This window comes from Canis lupus (genome assembly GCF_048164855.1).
Source record: "Canis lupus baileyi chromosome 4 unlocalized genomic scaffold, mCanLup2.hap1 SUPER_4_unloc_1, whole genome shotgun sequence".
Lineage (NCBI taxonomy): Eukaryota > Metazoa > Chordata > Mammalia > Carnivora > Canidae > Canis > Canis lupus.
In genome coordinates, this window is record NW_027326406.1 from 249,577 (window position 1) to 265,665 (window position 16,089).

Below are 16,089 nucleotides of genomic sequence, written 5' to 3' on the forward strand. Positions count from 1 at the left end.
GGCGCGGGGGGGCGGTGCGGTCGCTGGGGGGAGACGGGTGGGGGCTGGATCCCGTCCTCGCAGGCCTGCGAGGCCCTCCGTGGGGCCGAGGGGGGGGTGGTTGGGGGCCGGGGGCCGGGGGCCGGGCCTGCCTGCGGGCCCTCCTCGCCCCGCCCCAGGCCCCGCCCCCAGGCCCGCCCCCAGCCCCTAGCAATTCCCTGGCACCGCCCCCAGCGACCAAGCCACCCAGCCACCCGCAACACCCCCCCCACCTTCGGCCCGGGCCCGCCTGCACCTTCTCTCCGAAGGACATGCCCTCCGTCCCCCGCGGACCACCGTCCCTTCGGCCCTCAGCCCCGGGGTCCACGCTCCGCGTGCCCAGGACACCAACCAGATGGCCCGACCGCCGGGGGCCTCAGGCCCCCCGTTGGCGCCGGGCTCCGCGCTCCGTGACCCCGCGACAGCCAAGACCACGGCGACGCGGGGGCGGCCGGCACCCAGGCCCAAAGAGCCGCTCGGGACACAGCAAGACACACCACAGACACTCGCTCCGCGCCTGGGCCAGGGCGCCGCGCACGCACGCAGGCACACGGCCCCGCGGCGGTTCGGCTGATGGGCAGGAATGGGAGCGGAACGGCATCCCTGACACCGTGGCTGCGGGGCCTGCGGCTGCCAGGGCTCCTGACGCAGCTCCAGGGCCTGCGCCCCTCCGGCGGGGTGGCTGCCTCGCCCCCACAGGCCGTGTGGCCCAGCTCCGAGTGCCTGTGTCCTCCTTCCGTCTGTCTGTGTGTGTGTGTGTGTGTCGTGGGCACCTGTGTCTGTGTCCCTGCCTGTGCGACGATGGGGTCCGGCGGCGCGGGCGGCCCCGGCTTGGCTTTGAGCCAGGCGGGCTGAAGGACAGGAGAGGCCAGGGGCCGGCCGGCGCCGGCCCCGGCCCGCGGCACACCCCCCCACCCCCCCGCAGCCCCCAGCCCCCAGCGAGCGGCCCGATGTGGGGCGGCGTGCCATCCGGGGAGCCGAGCGGCGGCGACGAGCCCGACAGGCCGGGGACGGGAGCGCGCCCGGGCTCCCGCGACAGACTCGGCTCCGGGGTGCGGGACGCGTCTTGGCCCCCACCCCCCGGCCCGGGCAGGCGCCCTCCGCCACCCCGGGCGCGGCGCGGGAGGCGGTCAGTCCATCAGTCGGGCCGGCAGGCGAGCATGCAGGCAGGCAGGCAGGCGTTCAGGCGGGCCGCACAGGGCGGGCGGAGGAGGGCTGAGGAGCGGCGGGCGCCTGGCCTGGAGAGAGGCGCAGAGCAGGCTCTTGGGGCGCCCAGCGGCAGCCGCGGACGTCTACGGCCATACCACCCTGAACGCGCCCGATCTCGTCTGATCTCGGAAGCTAAGCAGGGTCGGGCCTGGTTAGTACTTGGATGGGAGACCGCCTGGGAATACCGGGTGCTGTAGGCTTTTTTTTCTTCGGCCTTCCTGTCCGTCCCTTTGCCGCCAACACCCCCCTCGCCCAACGCGGCGGCGGCGGCGGCGGCGGCGGCGGCGGCGCCCTCCGGACCACCCCTGCCATGGCCCCCGCCCCGCCGGGACCACCGCAGGGCGCCGCGGGGCACCGAGGGCGCCCGCTGCACGGGCAGGACGCCACTACATACACCACACACCTCCTCTTCCTCCCAGCCCTAAACGACGCCCACCCGCATCCTAGCCGGCCGCGCGTCCCAGGGGGCCGAGGGGGCCGAGGGGGCCCGAAGCGGCCCAGGGAGGGGACGGGGCGACAGCCGGAACCTCGGGGCTGGGGCGCGGGGGGGCGGTGCGTTCGCTGGGGGGAGACGGGTGGGGGCTGGATCCCGTCCTCGCAGGCCTGCGAGGCCCTCCGTGGGGCCGAGGGGGGGGTGGTTGGGGGCCGGGGGCCGGGGGCCGGGCCTGCCTGCGGGCCCTCCTCGCCCCGCCCCAGGCACCGCCCCCAGGCCCCGCCCCCAGGCCCCGCCCCCAGGCCCGCCCCCAGCCCCTAGCAATTCCCTGGCACCGCCCCCAGCGACCAAGCCACCCAGCCACCCGCAACACCCCCCCCACCTTCGGCCCGGGCCCGCCTGCACCTTCTCTCCGAAGGACATGCCCTCCGTCCCCCGCGGACCACCGTCCCTTCGGCCCTCAGCCCCGGGGTCCACGCTCCGCGTGCCCAGGACACCAACCAGATGGCCCGACCGCCGGGGGCCTCAGGCCCCCCGTTGGCGCCGGGCTCCGCGCTCCGTGACCCCGCGACAGCCAAGACCACGGCGACGCGGGGGCGGCCGGCACCCAGGCCCAAAGAGCCGCTCGGGACACAGCAAGACACACCACAGACACTCGCTCCGCGCCTGGGCCAGGGCGCCGCGCACGCACGCAGGCACACGGCCCCGCGGCGGTTCGGCTGATGGGCAGGAATGGGAGCGGAACGGCATCCCTGACACCGTGGCTGCGGGGCCTGCGGCTGCCAGGGCTCCTGACGCAGCTCCAGGGCCTGCGCCCCTCCGGCGGGGTGGCTGCCTCGCCCCCACAGGCCGTGTGGCCCAGCTCCGAGTGCCTGTGTCCTCCTTCCGTCTGTGTGTGTGTGTGTGTGTCGTGGGCACCTGTGTCTGTGTCCCTGCCTGTGCGACGATGGGGTCCGGCGGCGCGGGCGGCCCCGGCTTGGCTTTGAGCCAGGCGGGCTGAAGGACAGGAGAGGCCAGGGGCCGGCCGGCGCCGGCCCCGGCCCGCGGCACACCCCCCCACCCCCCCGCAGCCCCCAGCCCCCAGCGAGCGGCCCGATGTGGGGCGGCGTGCCATCCGGGGAGCCGAGCGGCGGCGACGAGCCCGACAGGCCGGGGACGGGAGCGCGCCCGGGCTCCCGCGACAGACTCGGCTCCGGGGTGCGGGACGCGTCTTGGCCCCCACCCCCCGGCCCGGGCAGGCGCCCTCCGCCACCCCGGGCGCGGCGCGGGAGGCGGTCAGTCCATCAGTCTGGCCGGCAGGCGAGCACGCAGGCAGGCAGGCAGGCGTTCAGGCGGGCCGCACAGGGCGGGCGGAGGAGGGCTGAGGAGCGGCGGGCGTCTGGCCTGGAGAGAGGCGCAGAGCAGGCTCTTGGGGCGCCCAGCGGCAGCCGCGGACGTCTACGGCCATACCACCCTGAACGCGCCCGATCTCGTCTGATCTCGGAAGCTAAGCAGGGTCGGGCCTGGTTAGTACTTGGATGGGAGACCGCCTGGGAATACCGGGTGCTGTAGGCTTTTTTTTCTTCGGCCTTCCTGTCCGTCCCTTTGCCGCCAACACCCCCCTCGCCCAACGCGGCGGCGGCGGCGGCGGCGGCGGCGGCGGTGCCCTCCGGACCACCCCTGCCATGGCCCCCGCCCCGCCGGGACCACCGCAGGGCGCCGCGGGGCACCGAGGGCGCCCGCTGCACGGGCAGGACGCCACTACATACACCACACACCTCCTCTTCCTCCCAGCCCTTCAACGACGCCCACCCGCATCCTAGCCGGCCGCGCGTCCCAGGGGGCCGAGGGGGCCGAGGGGGCCCGAAGCGGCCCAGGGAGGGGACGGGGCGACAGCCGGAACCTCGGGGCTGGGGCGCGGGGGGGCGGTGCGGTCGCTGGGGGGAGACGGGTGGGGGCTGGATCCCGTCCTCGCAGGCCTGCGAGGCCCTCCGTGGGGCCGAGGGGGGGGTGGTCGGGGGCCGGGGGCCTGGGGCCGGGCCTGCCTGCGGGCCCTCCTCGCCCCGCCCCAGGCCCCGCCCCCAGGCCCGCCCCCAGCCCCTAGCAATTCCCTGGCACCGCCCCCAGCGACCAAGCCACCCAGCCACCCGCAACACCCCCCCCACCTTCGGCCCGGGCCCGCCTGCACCTTCTCTCCGAAGGACATGCCCTCCGTCCCCCGCGGACCACCGTCCCTTCGGCCCTCAGCCCCGGGGTCCACGCTCCGCGTGCCCAGGACACCAACCAGATGGCCCGACCGCCGGGGGCCTCAGGCCCCCCGTTGGCGCCGGGCTCCGCGCTCCGTGACCCCGCGACAGCCAAGACCACGGCGACGCGGGGGCGGCCGGCACCCAGGCCCAAAGAGCCGCTCGGGACACAGCAAGACACACCACAGACACTCGCTCCGCGCCTGGGCCAGGGCGCCGCGCACGCACGCAGGCACACGGCCCCGCGGCGGTTCGGCTGATGGGCAGGAATGGGAGCGGAACGGCATCCCTGACACCGTGGCTGCGGGGCCTGCGGCTGCCAGGGCTCCTGACGCAGCTCCAGGGCCTGCGCCCCTCCGGCGGGGTGGCTGCCTCGCCCCCACAGGCCGTGTGGCCCAGCTCCGAGTGCCTGTGTCCTCCTTCCGTCTGTCTGTGTGTGTGTGTGTCGTGGGCACCCGTGTCTGTGTCCCTGCCTGTGCGACGATGGGGTCCGGCGGCGCGGGCGGCCCCGGCTTGGCTTTGAGCCAGGCGGGCTGAAGGACAGGAGAGGCCAGGGGCCGGCCGGCGCCGGCCCCGGCCCGCGGCACACCCCCCCACCCCCCCGCAGCCCCCAGCCCCCAGCGAGCGGCCCGATGTGGGGCGGCGTGCCATCCGGGGAGCCGAGCGGCGGCGACGAGCCCGACAGGCCGGGGACGGGAGCGCGCCCGGGCTCCCGCGACAGACTCGGCTCCGGGGTGCGGGACGCGTCTTGGCCCCCACCCCCCGGCCCGGGCAGGCGCCCTCCGCCACCCCGGGCGCGGCGCGGGAGGCGGTCAGTCCATCAGTCGGGCCGGCAGGCGAGCATGCAGGCAGGCAGGCAGGCAGGCGTTCAGGCGGGCCGCACAGGGCGGGCGGAGGAGGGCTGAGGAGCGGCGGGCGCCTGGCCTGGAGAGAGGCGCAGAGCAGGCTCTTGGGGCGCCCAGCGGCAGCCGCGGACGTCTACGGCCATACCACCCTGAACGCGCCCGATCTCGTCTGATCTCGGAAGCTAAGCAGGGTCGGGCCTGGTTAGTACTTGGATGGGAGACCGCCTGGGAATACCGGGTGCTGTAGGCTTTTTTTTCTTCGGCCTTCCTGTCCGTCCCTTTGCCGCCAACACCCCCCTCGCCCAACGCGGCGGCGGCGGCGGCGGCGGCGGCGGCGGCGGCGGTGCCCTCCGGACCACCCCTGCCATGGCCCCCGCCCCGCCGGGACCACCGCAGGGCGCCGCGGGGCACCGAGGGCGTCCGCTGCACGGGCAGGACGACACTACATACACCACACACCTCCTCTTCCTCCCAGCCCTTCAACGACGCCCACCCGCATCCTAGCCGGCCGCGCGTCCCAGGGGGCCGAGGGGGCCGAGGGGGCCCGAAGCGGCCCAGGGAGGGGACGGGGCGACAGCCGGAACCTCGGGGCTGGGGCGCGGGGGGGCGGGGCGGTCGCTGGGGGGAGACGGGTGGGGGCTGGATCCCGTCCTCGCAGGCCTGCGAGGCCCTCCGTGGGGCCGAGGGGGGGGTGGTCGGGGGCCGGGGGCCAGGGGCCGGGCCTGCCTGCGGGCCCTCCTCGCCACGCCCCAGGCCCCGCCCCCAGGCCCGCCCCCAGCCCCTAGCAATTCCCTGGCACCGCCCCCAGCGACCAAGCCACCCAGCCACCCGCAACACCCCCCCCACCTTCGGCCCGGGCCCGCCTGCACCTTCTCTCCGAAGGACATGCCCTCCGTCCCCCGCGGACCACCGTCCCTTCGGCCCTCAGCCCCGGGGTCCACGCTCCGCGTGCCCAGGACACCAACCAGATGGCCCGACCGCCGGGGGCCTCAGGCCCCCCGTTGGCGCCGGGCTCCGCGCTCCGTGACCCCGCGACAGCCAAGACCACGGCGACGCGGGGGCGGCCGGCACCCAGGCCCAAAGAGCCGCTCGGGACACAGCAAGACACACCACAGACACTCGCTCCGCGCCTGGGCCAGGGCGCCGCGCACGCACGCAGGCACACGGCCCCGCGGCGGTTCGGCTGATGGGCAGGAATGGGAGCGGAACGGCATCCCTGACACCGTGGCTGCGGGGCCTGCGGCTGCCAGGGCTCCTGACGCAGCTCCAGGGCCTGCGCCCCTCCGGCGGGGTGGCTGCCTCGCCCCCACAGGCCGTGTGGCCCAGCTCCGAGTGCCTGTGTCCTCCTTCCGTCTGTGTGTGTGTGTGTGTGTCGTGGGCACCTGTGTCTGTGTCCCTGCCTGTGCGACGATGGGGTCCGGCGGCGCGGGCGGCCCCGGCTTGGCTTTGAGCCAGGCGGGCTGAAGGACAGGAGAGGCCAGGGGCCGGCCGGCGCCGGCCCCGGCCCGCGGCACACCCCCCCACCCCCCCGCAGCCCCCAGCCCCCAGCGAGCGGCCCGATGTGGGGCGGCGTGCCATCCGGGGAGCCGAGCGGCGGCGACGAGCCCGACAGGCCGGGGACGGGAGCGCGCCCGGGCTCCCGCGACAGACTCGGCTCCGGGGTGCGGGACGCGTCTTGGCCCCCACCCCCCGGCCCGGGCAGGCGCCCTCCGCCACCCCGGGCGCGGCGCGGGAGGCGGTCAGTCCATCAGTCGGGCCGGCAGGCGAGCATGCAGGCAGGCAGGCAGGCGTTCAGGCGGGCCGCACAGGGCGGGCGGAGGAGGGCTGAGGAGCGGCGGGCGTCTGGCCTGGAGAGAGGCGCAGAGCAGGCTCTTGGGGCGCCCAGCGGCAGCCGCGGACGTCTACGGCCATACCACCCTGAACGCGCCCGATCTCGTCTGATCTCGGAAGCTAAGCAGGGTCGGGCCTGGTTAGTACTTGGATGGGAGACCGCCTGGGAATACCGGGTGCTGTAGGCTTTTTTTTCTTCGGCCTTCCTGTCCGTCCCTTTGCCGCCAACACCCCCCTCGCCCAACGCGGCGGCGGCGGCGGCGGCGGCGGCGGCGGCGGCGGTGCCCTCCGGACCACCCCTGCCATGGCCCCCGCCCCGCCGGGACCACCGCAGGGCGCCGCGGGGCACCGAGGGCGCCCGCTGCACGGGCAGGACGCCACTACATACACCACACACCTCCTCTTCCTCCCAGCCCTTCAACGACGCCCACCCGCATCCTAGCCGGCCGCGCGTCCCAGGGGGCCGAGGGGGCCGAGGGGGCCCGAAGCGGCCCAGGGAGGGGACGGGGCGACAGCCGGAACCTCGGGGCTGGGGCGCGGGGGGGCGGTGCGGTCGCTGGGGGGAGACGGGTGGGGGCTGGATCCCGTCCTCGCAGGCCTGCGAGGCCCTACGTGGGGCCGAGGGGGGGGTGGTTGGGGGCCGGGGGCCGGGGGCCGGGCCTGCCTGCGGGCCCTCCTCGCCCCGCCCCAGGCCCCGCCCCCAGGCCCGCCCCCAGCCCCTAGCAATTCCCTGGCACCGCCCCCAGCGACCAAGCCACCCAGCCACCCGCAACACCCCCCCCACCTTCGGCCCGGGCCCGCCTGCACCTTCTCTCCGAAGGACATGCCCTCCGTCCCCCGCGGACCACCGTCCCTTCGGCCCTCAGCCCCGGGGTCCACGCTCCGCGTGCCCAGGACACCAACCAGATGGCCCGACCGCCGGGGGCCTCAGGCCCCCCGTTGGCGCCGGGCTCCGCGCTCCGTGACCCCGCGACAGCCAAGACCACGGCGACGCGGGGGCGGCCGGCACCCAGGCCCAAAGAGCCGCTCGGGACACAGCAAGACACACCACAGACACTCGCTCCGCGCCTGGGCCAGGGCGCCGCGCACGCACGCAGGCACACGGCCCCGCGGCGGTTCGGCTGATGGGCAGGAATGGGAGCGGAACGGCATCCCTGACACCGTGGCTGCGGGGCCTGCGGCTGCCAGGGCTCCTGACGCAGCTCCAGGGCCTGCGCCCCTCCGGCGGGGTGGCTGCCTCGCCCCCACAGGCCGTGTGGCCCAGCTCCGAGTGCCTGTGTCCTCCTTCCGTCTGTCTGTGTGTGTGTGTGTCGTGGGCACCTGTGTCTGTGTCCCTGCCTGTGCGACGATGGGGTCCGGCGGCGCGGGCGGCCCCGGCTTGGCTTTGAGCCAGGCGGGCTGAAGGACAGGAGAGGCCAGGGGCCGGCCGGCGCCGGCCCCGGCCCGCGGCACACCCCCCCACCCCCCCGCAGCCCCCAGCCCCCAGCGAGCGGCCCGATGTGGGGCGGCGTGCCATCCGGGGAGCCGAGCGGCGGCGACGAGCCCGACAGGCCGGGGACGGGAGCGCGCCCGGGCTCCCGCGACAGACTCGGCTCCGGGGTGCGGGACGCGTCTTGGCCCCCACCCCCCGGCCCGGGCAGGCGCCCTCCGCCACCCCGGGCGCGGCGCGGGAGGCGGTCAGTCCATCAGTCGGGCCGGCAGGCGAGCATGCAGGCAGGCAGGCAGGCGTTCAGGCGGGCCGCACAGGGCGGGCGGAGGAGGGCTGAGGAGCGGCGGGCGCCTGGCCTGGAGAGAGGCGCAGAGCAGGCTCTTGGGGCGCCCAGCGGCAGCCGCGGACGTCTACGGCCATACCACCCTGAACGCGCCCGATCTCGTCTGATCTCGGAAGCTAAGCAGGGTCGGGCCTGGTTAGTACTTGGATGGGAGACCGCCTGGGAATACCGGGTGCTGTAGGCTTTTTTTTCTTCGGCCTTCCTGTCCGTCCCTTTGCCGCCAACACCCCCCTCGCCCAACGCGGCGGCGGCGGCGGCGGCGGCGGCGGCGGTGCCCTCCGGACCACCCCTGCCATGGCCCCCGCCCCGCCGGGACCACCGCAGGGCGCCGCGGGGCACCGAGGGCGCCCGCTGCACGGGCAGGACGCCACTACATACACCACACACCTCCTCTTCCTCCCAGCCCTTCAACGACGCCCACCCGCATCCTAGCCGGCCGCGCGTCCCAGGGGGCCGAGGGGGCCGAGGGGGCCCGAAGCGGCCCAGGGAGGGGACGGGGCGACAGCCGGAACCTCGGGGCTGGGGCGCGGGGGGGCGGTGCGGTCGCTGGGGGGAGACGGGTGGGGGCTGGATCCCGTCCTCGCAGGCCTGCGAGGCCCTCCGTGGGGCCGAGGGGGGGGTGGTCGGGGGCCGGGGGCCTGGGGCCGGGCCTGCCTGCGGGCCCTCCTCGCCCCGCCCCAGGCCCCGCCCCCAGGCCCGCCCCCAGCCCCTAGCAATTCCCTGGCACCGCCCCCAGCGACCAAGCCACCCAGCCACCCGCAACACCCCCCCCACCTTCGGCCCGGGCCCGCCTGCACCTTCTCTCCGAAGGACATGCCCTCCGTCCCCCGCGGACCACCGTCCCTTCGGCCCTCAGCCCCGGGGTCCACGCTCCGCGTGCCCAGGACACCAACCAGATGGCCCGACCGCCGGGGGCCTCAGGCCCCCCGTTGGCGCCGGGCTCCGCGCTCCGTGACCCCGCGACAGCCAAGACCACGGCGACGCGGGGGCGGCCGGCACCCAGGCCCAAAGAGCCGCTCGGGACACAGCAAGACACACCACAGACACTCGCTCCGCGCCTGGGCCAGGGCGCCGCGCACGCACGCAGGCACACGGCCCCGCGGCGGTTCGGCTGATGGGCAGGAATGGGAGCGGAACGGCATCCCTGACACCGTGGCTGCGGGGCCTGCGGCTGCCAGGGCTCCTGACGCAGCTCCAGGGCCTGCGCCCCTCCGGCGGGGTGGCTGCCTCGCCCCCACAGGCCGTGTGGCCCAGCTCCGAGTGCCTGTGTCCTCCTTCCGTCTGTCTGTGTGTGTGTGTGTCGTGGGCACCCGTGTCTGTGTCCCTGCCTGTGCGACGATGGGGTCCGGCGGCGCGGGCGGCCCCGGCTTGGCTTTGAGCCAGGCGGGCTGAAGGACAGGAGAGGCCAGGGGCCGGCCGGCGCCGGCCCCGGCCCGCGGCACACCCCCCCACCCCCCCGCAGCCCCCAGCCCCCAGCGAGCGGCCCGATGTGGGGCGGCGTGCCATCCGGGGAGCCGAGCGGCGGCGACGAGCCCGACAGGCCGGGGACGGGAGCGCGCCCGGGCTCCCGCGACAGACTCGGCTCCGGGGTGCGGGACGCGTCTTGGCCCCCACCCCCCGGCCCGGGCAGGCGCCCTCCGCCACCCCGGGCGCGGCGCGGGAGGCGGTCAGTCCATCAGTCGGGCCGGCAGGCGAGCATGCAGGCAGGCAGGCAGGCAGGCGTTCAGGCGGGCCGCACAGGGCGGGCGGAGGAGGGCTGAGGAGCGGCGGGCGCCTGGCCTGGAGAGAGGCGCAGAGCAGGCTCTTGGGGCGCCCAGCGGCAGCCGCGGACGTCTACGGCCATACCACCCTGAACGCGCCCGATCTCGTCTGATCTCGGAAGCTAAGCAGGGTCGGGCCTGGTTAGTACTTGGATGGGAGACCGCCTGGGAATACCGGGTGCTGTAGGCTTTTTTTTCTTCGGCCTTCCTGTCCGTCCCTTTGCCGCCAACACCCCCCTCGCCCAACGCGGCGGCGGCGGCGGCGGCGGCGGCGGCGGCGGTGCCCTCCGGACCACCCCTGCCATGGCCCCCGCCCCGCCGGGACCACCGCAGGGCGCCGCGGGGCACCGAGGGCGTCCGCTGCACGGGCAGGACGCCACTACATACACCACACACCTCCTCTTCCTCCCAGCCCTTCAACGACGCCCACCCGCATCCTAGCCGGCCGCGCGTCCCAGGGGGCCGAGGGGGCCGAGGGGGCCCGAAGCGGCCCAGGGAGGGGACGGGGCGACAGCCGGAACCTCGGGGCTGGGGCGCGGGGGGGCGGTGCGGTCGCTGGGGGGAGACGGGTGGGGGCTGGATCCCGTCCTCGCAGGCCTGCGAGGCCCTCCGTGGGGCCGAGGGGGGGGTGGTTGGGGGCCGGGGGCCGGGGGCCGGGCCTGCCTGCGGGCCCTCCTCGCCCCGCCCCAGGCCCCGCCCCCAGGCCCGCCCCCAGCCCCTAGCAATTCCCTGGCACCGCCCCCAGCGACCAAGCCACCCAGCCACCCGCAACACCCCCCCCACCTTCGGCCCGGGCCCGCCTGCACCTTCTCTCCGAAGGACATGCCCTCCGTCCCCCGCGGACCACCGTCCCTTCGGCCCTCAGCCCCGGGGTCCACGCTCCGCGTGCCCAGGACACCAACCAGATGGCCCGACCGCCGGGGGCCTCAGGCCCCCCGTTGGCGCCGGGCTCCGCGCTCCGTGACCCCGCGACAGCCAAGACCACGGCGACGCGGGGGCGGCCGGCACCCAGGCCCAAAGAGCCGCTCGGGACACAGCAAGACACACCACAGACACTCGCTCCGCGCCTGGGCCAGGGCGCCGCGCACGCACGCAGGCACACGGCCCCGCGGCGGTTCGGCTGATGGGCAGGAATGGGAGCGGAACGGCATCCCTGACACCGTGGCTGCGGGGCCTGCGGCTGCCAGGGCTCCTGACGCAGCTCCAGGGCCTGCGCCCCTCCGGCGGGGTGGCTGCCTCGCCCCCACAGGCCGTGTGGCCCAGCTCCGAGTGCCTGTGTCCTCCTTCCGTCTGTCTGTGTGTGTGTGTGTCGTGGGCACCCGTGTCTGTGTCCCTGCCTGTGCGACGATGGGGTCCGGCGGCGCGGGCGGCCCCGGCTTGGCTTTGAGCCAGGCGGGCTGAAGGACAGGAGAGGCCAGGGGCCGGCCGGCGCCGGCCCCGGCCCGCGGCACACCCCCCCACCCCCCCGCAGCCCCCAGCCCCCAGCGAGCGGCCCGATGTGGGGCGGCGTGCCATCCGGGGAGCCGAGCGGCGGCGACGAGCCCGACAGGCCGGGGACGGGAGCGCGCCCGGGCTCCCGCGACAGACTCGGCTCCGGGGTGCGGGACGCGTCTTGGCCCCCACCCCCCGGCCCGGGCAGGCGCCCTCCGCCACCCCGGGCGCGGCGCGGGAGGCGGTCAGTCCATCAGTCGGGCCGGCAGGCGAGCATGCAGGCAGGCAGGCAGGCGTTCAGGCGGGCCGCACAGGGCGGGCGGAGGAGGGCTGAGGAACGGCGGGCGTCTGGCCTGGAGAGAGGCGCAGAGCAGGCTCTTGGGGCGCCCAGCGGCAGCCGCGGACGTCTACGGCCATACCACCCTGAACGCGCCCGATCTCGTCTGATCTCGGAAGCTAAGCAGGGTCGGGCCTGGTTAGTACTTGGATGGGAGACCGCCTGGGAATACCGGGTGCTGTAGGCTTTTTTTTCTTCGGCCTTCCTGTCCGTCCCTTTGCCGCCAACACCCCCCTCGCCCAACGCAGCGGCGGCGGCGGCGGCGGCGGCGGCGGCGGTGCCCTCCGACCACCCCTGCCATGGCCCCCGCCCCGCCGGGACCACCGCAGGGCGCCGCGGGGCACCGAGGGCGCCCGCTGCACGGGCAGGACGCCACTACATACACCACACACCTCCTCTTCCTCCCAGCCCTTCAACGACGCCCACCCGCATCCTAGCCGGCCGCGCGTCCCAGGGGGCCGAGGGGGCCGAGGGGGCCCGAAGCGGCCCAGGGAGGGGACGGGGCGACAGCCGGAACCTCGGGGCTGGGGCGCGGGGGGGCGGTGCGGTCGCTGGGGGGAGACGGGTGGGGGCTGGATCCCGTCCTCGCAGGCCTGCGAGGCCCTCCGTGGGGCCGAGGGGGGGGTGGTCGGGGGCCGGGGGCCTGGGGCCGGGCCTGCCTGCGGGCCCTCCTCGCCCCGCCCCAGGCCCCGCCCCCAGGCCCGCCCCCAGCCCCTAGCAATTCCCTGGCACCGCCCCCAGCGACCAAGCCACCCAGCCACCCGCAACACCCCCCCCACCTTCGGCCCGGGCCCGCCTGCACCTTCTCTCCGAAGGACATGCCCTCCGTCCCCCGCGGACCACCGTCCCTTCGGCCCTCAGCCCCGGGGTCCACGCTCCGCGTGCCCAGGACACCAACCAGATGGCCCGACCGCCGGGGGCCTCAGGCCCCCCGTTGGCGCCGGGCTCCGCGCTCCGTGACCCCGCGACAGCCAAGACCACGGCGACGCGGGGGCGGCCGGCACCCAGGCCCAAAGAGCCGCTCGGGACACAGCAAGACACACCACAGACACTCGCTCCGCGCCTGGGCCAGGGCGCCGCGCACGCACGCAGGCACACGGCCCCGCGGCGGTTCGGCTGATGGGCAGGAATGGGAGCGGAACGGCATCCCTGACACCGTGGCTGCGGGGCCTGCGGCTGCCAGGGCTCCTGACGCAGCTCCAGGGCCTGCGCCCCTCCGGCGGGGTGGCTGCCTCGCCCCCACAGGCCGTGTGGCCCAGCTCCGAGTGCCTGTGTCCTCCTTCCGTCTGTCTGTGTGTGTGTGTGTCGTGGGCACCTGTGTCTGTGTCCCTGCCTGTGCGACGATGGGGTCCGGCGGCGCGGGCGGCCCCGGCTTGGCTTTGAGCCAGGCGGGCTGAAGGACAGGAGAGGCCAGGGGCCGGCCGGCGCCGGCCCCGGCCCGCGGCACACCCCCCCACCCCCCCGCAGCCCCCAGCCCCCAGCGAGCGGCCCGATGTGGGGCGGCGTGCCATCCGGGGAGCCGAGCGGCGGCGACGAGCCCGACAGGCCGGGGACGGGAGCGCGCCCGGGCTCCCGCGACAGACTCGGCTCCGGGGTGCGGGACGCGTCTTGGCCCCCACCCCCCGGCCCGGGCAGGCGCCCTCCGCCACCCCGGGCGCGGCGCGGGAGGCGGTCAGTCCATCAGTCGGGCCGGCAGGCGAGCATGCAGGCAGGCAGGCAGGCGTTCAGGCGGGCCGCACAGGGCGGGCGGAGGAGGGCTGAGGAGCGGCGGGCGCCTGGCCTGGAGAGAGGCGCAGAGCAGGCTCTTGGGGCGCCCAGCGGCAGCCGCGGACGTCTACGGCCATACCACCCTGAACGCGCCCGATCTCGTCTGATCTCGGAAGCTAAGCAGGGTCGGGCCTGGTTAGTACTTGGATGGGAGACCGCCTGGGAATACCGGGTGCTGTAGGCTTTTTTTTCTTCGGCCTTCCTGTCCGTCCCTTTGCCGCCAACACCCCCCTCGCCCAACGCGGCGGCGGCGGCGGCGGCGGCGGCGGCGGTGCCCTCCGGACCACCCCTGCCATGGCCCCCGCCCCGCCGGGACCACCGCAGGGCGCCGCGGGGCACCGAGGGCGCCCGCTGCACGGGCAGGACGCCACTACATACACCACACACCTCCTCTTCCTCCCAGCCCTTCAACGACGCCCACCCGCATCCTAGCCGGCCGCGCGTCCCAGGGGGCCGAGGGGGCCGAGGGGGCCCGAAGCGGCCCAGGGAGGGGACGGGGCGACAGCCGGAACCTCGGGGCTGGGGCGCGGGGGGGCGGTGCGGTCGCTGGGGGGAGACGGGTGGGGGCTGGATCCCGTCCTCGCAGGCCTGCGAGGCCCTCCGTGGGGCCGAGGGGGGGGTGGTCGGGGGCCGGGGGCCTGGGGCCGGGCCTGCCTGCGGGCCCTCCTCGCCCCGCCCCAGGCCCCGCCCCCAGGCCCGCCCCCAGCCCCTAGCAATTCCCTGGCACCGCCCCCAGCGACCAAGCCACCCAGCCACCCGCAACACCCCCCCCACCTTCGGCCCGGGCCCGCCTGCACCTTCTCTCCGAAGGACATGCCCTCCGTCCCCCGCGGACCACCGTCCCTTCGGCCCTCAGCCCCGGGGTCCACGCTCCGCGTGCCCAGGACACCAACCAGATGGCCCGACCGCCGGGGGCCTCAGGCCCCCCGTTGGCGCCGGGCTCCGCGCTCCGTGACCCCGCGACAGCCAAGACCACGGCGACGCGGGGGCGGCCGGCACCCAGGCCCAAAGAGCCGCTCGGGACACAGCAAGACACACCACAGACACTCGCTCCGCGCCTGGGCCAGGGCGCCGCGCACGCACGCAGGCACACGGCCCCGCGGCGGTTCGGCTGATGGGCAGGAATGGGAGCGGAACGGCATCCCTGACACCGTGGCTGCGGGGCCTGCGGCTGCCAGGGCTCCTGACGCAGCTCCAGGGCCTGCGCCCCTCCGGCGGGGTGGCTGCCTCGCCCCCACAGGCCGTGTGGCCCAGCTCCGAGTGCCTGTGTCCTCCTTCCGTCTGTCTGTGTGTGTGTGTGTCGTGGGCACCCGTGTCTGTGTCCCTGCCTGTGCGACGATGGGGTCCGGCGGCGCGGGCGGCCCCGGCTTGGCTTTGAGCCAGGCGGGCTGAAGGACAGGAGAGGCCAGGGGCCGGCCGGCGCCGGCCCCGGCCCGCGGCACACCCCCCCACCCCCCCGCAGCCCCCAGCCCCCAGCGAGCGGCCCGATGTGGGGCGGCGTGCCATCCGGGGAGCCGAGCGGCGGCGACGAGCCCGACAGGCCGGGGACGGGAGCGCGCCCGGGCTCCCGCGACAGACTCGGCTCCGGGGTGCGGGACGCGTCTTGGCCCCCACCCCCCGGCCCGGGCAGGCGCCCTCCGCCACCCCGGGCGCGGCGCGGGAGGCGGTCAGTCCATCAGTCGGGCCGGCAGGCGAGCATGCAGGCAGGCAGGCAGGCAGGCGTTCAGGCGGGCCGCACAGGGCGGGCGGAGGAGGGCTGAGGAGCGGCGGGCGCCTGGCCTGGAGAGAGGCGCAGAGCAGGCTCTTGGGGCGCCCAGCGGCAGCCGCGGACGTCTACGGCCATACCACCCTGAACGCGCCCGATCTCGTCTGATCTCGGAAGCTAAGCAGGGTCGGGCCTGGTTAGTACTTGGATGGGAGACCGCCTGGGAATACCGGGTGCTGTAGGCTTTTTTTTCTTCGGCCTTCCTGTCCGTCCCTTTGCCGCCAACACCCCCCTCGCCCAACGCGGCGGCGGCGGCGGCGGCGGCGGCGGCGGCGGTGCCCTCCGGACCACCCCTGCCATGGCCCCCGCCCCGCCGGGACCACCGCAGGGCGCCGCGGGGCACCGAGGGCGTCCGCTGCACGGGCAGGACGCCACTACATACACCACACACCTCCTCTTCCTCCCAGCCCTTCAACGACGCCCACCCGCATCCTAGCCGGCCGCGCGTCCCAGGGGGCCGAGGGGGCCGAGGGGGCCCGAAGCGGCCCAGGGAGGGGACGGGGCGACAGCCGGAACCTCGGGGCTGGGGCGCGGGGGGGCGGTGCGGTCGCTGGGGGGAGACGGGTGGGGGCTGGATCCCGTCCTCGCAGGCCTGCGAGGCCCTCCGTGGGGCCGAGGGGGGGGTGGTTGGGGGCCGGGGGCCGGGGGCCGGGCCTGCCTGCGGGCCCTCCTCGCCCCGCCCCAGGCCCCGCCCCCA

The 16,089-nt window shown here is 76.5% G+C and overlaps 9 non-coding genes across 9 annotated transcripts; all 9 read left to right on the forward strand.

Annotated features, from left to right (window-relative positions):
- The first annotated feature begins 1,308 nt into the window (after positions 1–1,308).
- On the forward strand, positions 1,309–1,427 carry LOC140629371 (5S ribosomal RNA). Its single transcript, XR_012027206.1, has one exon. It is a non-coding gene; the product is annotated as a 5S ribosomal RNA (ribosomal RNA).
- Positions 1,428–3,095: 1,668 nt separating this feature from the next.
- Positions 3,096–3,214, forward strand: LOC140629372 (5S ribosomal RNA). Its single transcript, XR_012027207.1, has one exon. It is a non-coding gene; the product is annotated as a 5S ribosomal RNA (ribosomal RNA).
- Positions 3,215–4,861: 1,647 nt separating this feature from the next.
- On the forward strand, positions 4,862–4,980 carry LOC140629373 (5S ribosomal RNA). Its single transcript, XR_012027208.1, has one exon. It is a non-coding gene; the product is annotated as a 5S ribosomal RNA (ribosomal RNA).
- Positions 4,981–6,629: 1,649 nt separating this feature from the next.
- Positions 6,630–6,748, forward strand: LOC140629374 (5S ribosomal RNA). The gene has a single exon (XR_012027209.1). It is a non-coding gene; the product is annotated as a 5S ribosomal RNA (ribosomal RNA).
- Positions 6,749–8,397: 1,649 nt separating this feature from the next.
- On the forward strand, positions 8,398–8,516 carry LOC140629375 (5S ribosomal RNA). Its single transcript, XR_012027210.1, has one exon. It is a non-coding gene; the product is annotated as a 5S ribosomal RNA (ribosomal RNA).
- Positions 8,517–10,163: 1,647 nt separating this feature from the next.
- On the forward strand, positions 10,164–10,282 carry LOC140629376 (5S ribosomal RNA). The gene has a single exon (XR_012027211.1). It is a non-coding gene; the product is annotated as a 5S ribosomal RNA (ribosomal RNA).
- Positions 10,283–11,928: 1,646 nt separating this feature from the next.
- LOC140629377 (5S ribosomal RNA) lies at positions 11,929–12,047 on the forward strand. Its single transcript, XR_012027212.1, has one exon. It is a non-coding gene; the product is annotated as a 5S ribosomal RNA (ribosomal RNA).
- A 1,645-nt stretch (positions 12,048–13,692) lies between these two features.
- LOC140629379 (5S ribosomal RNA) lies at positions 13,693–13,811 on the forward strand. The gene has a single exon (XR_012027214.1). It is a non-coding gene; the product is annotated as a 5S ribosomal RNA (ribosomal RNA).
- Positions 13,812–15,458: 1,647 nt separating this feature from the next.
- LOC140629380 (5S ribosomal RNA) lies at positions 15,459–15,577 on the forward strand. Its single transcript, XR_012027215.1, has one exon. It is a non-coding gene; the product is annotated as a 5S ribosomal RNA (ribosomal RNA).
- The last annotated feature ends 512 nt before the right edge of the window (positions 15,578–16,089 follow it).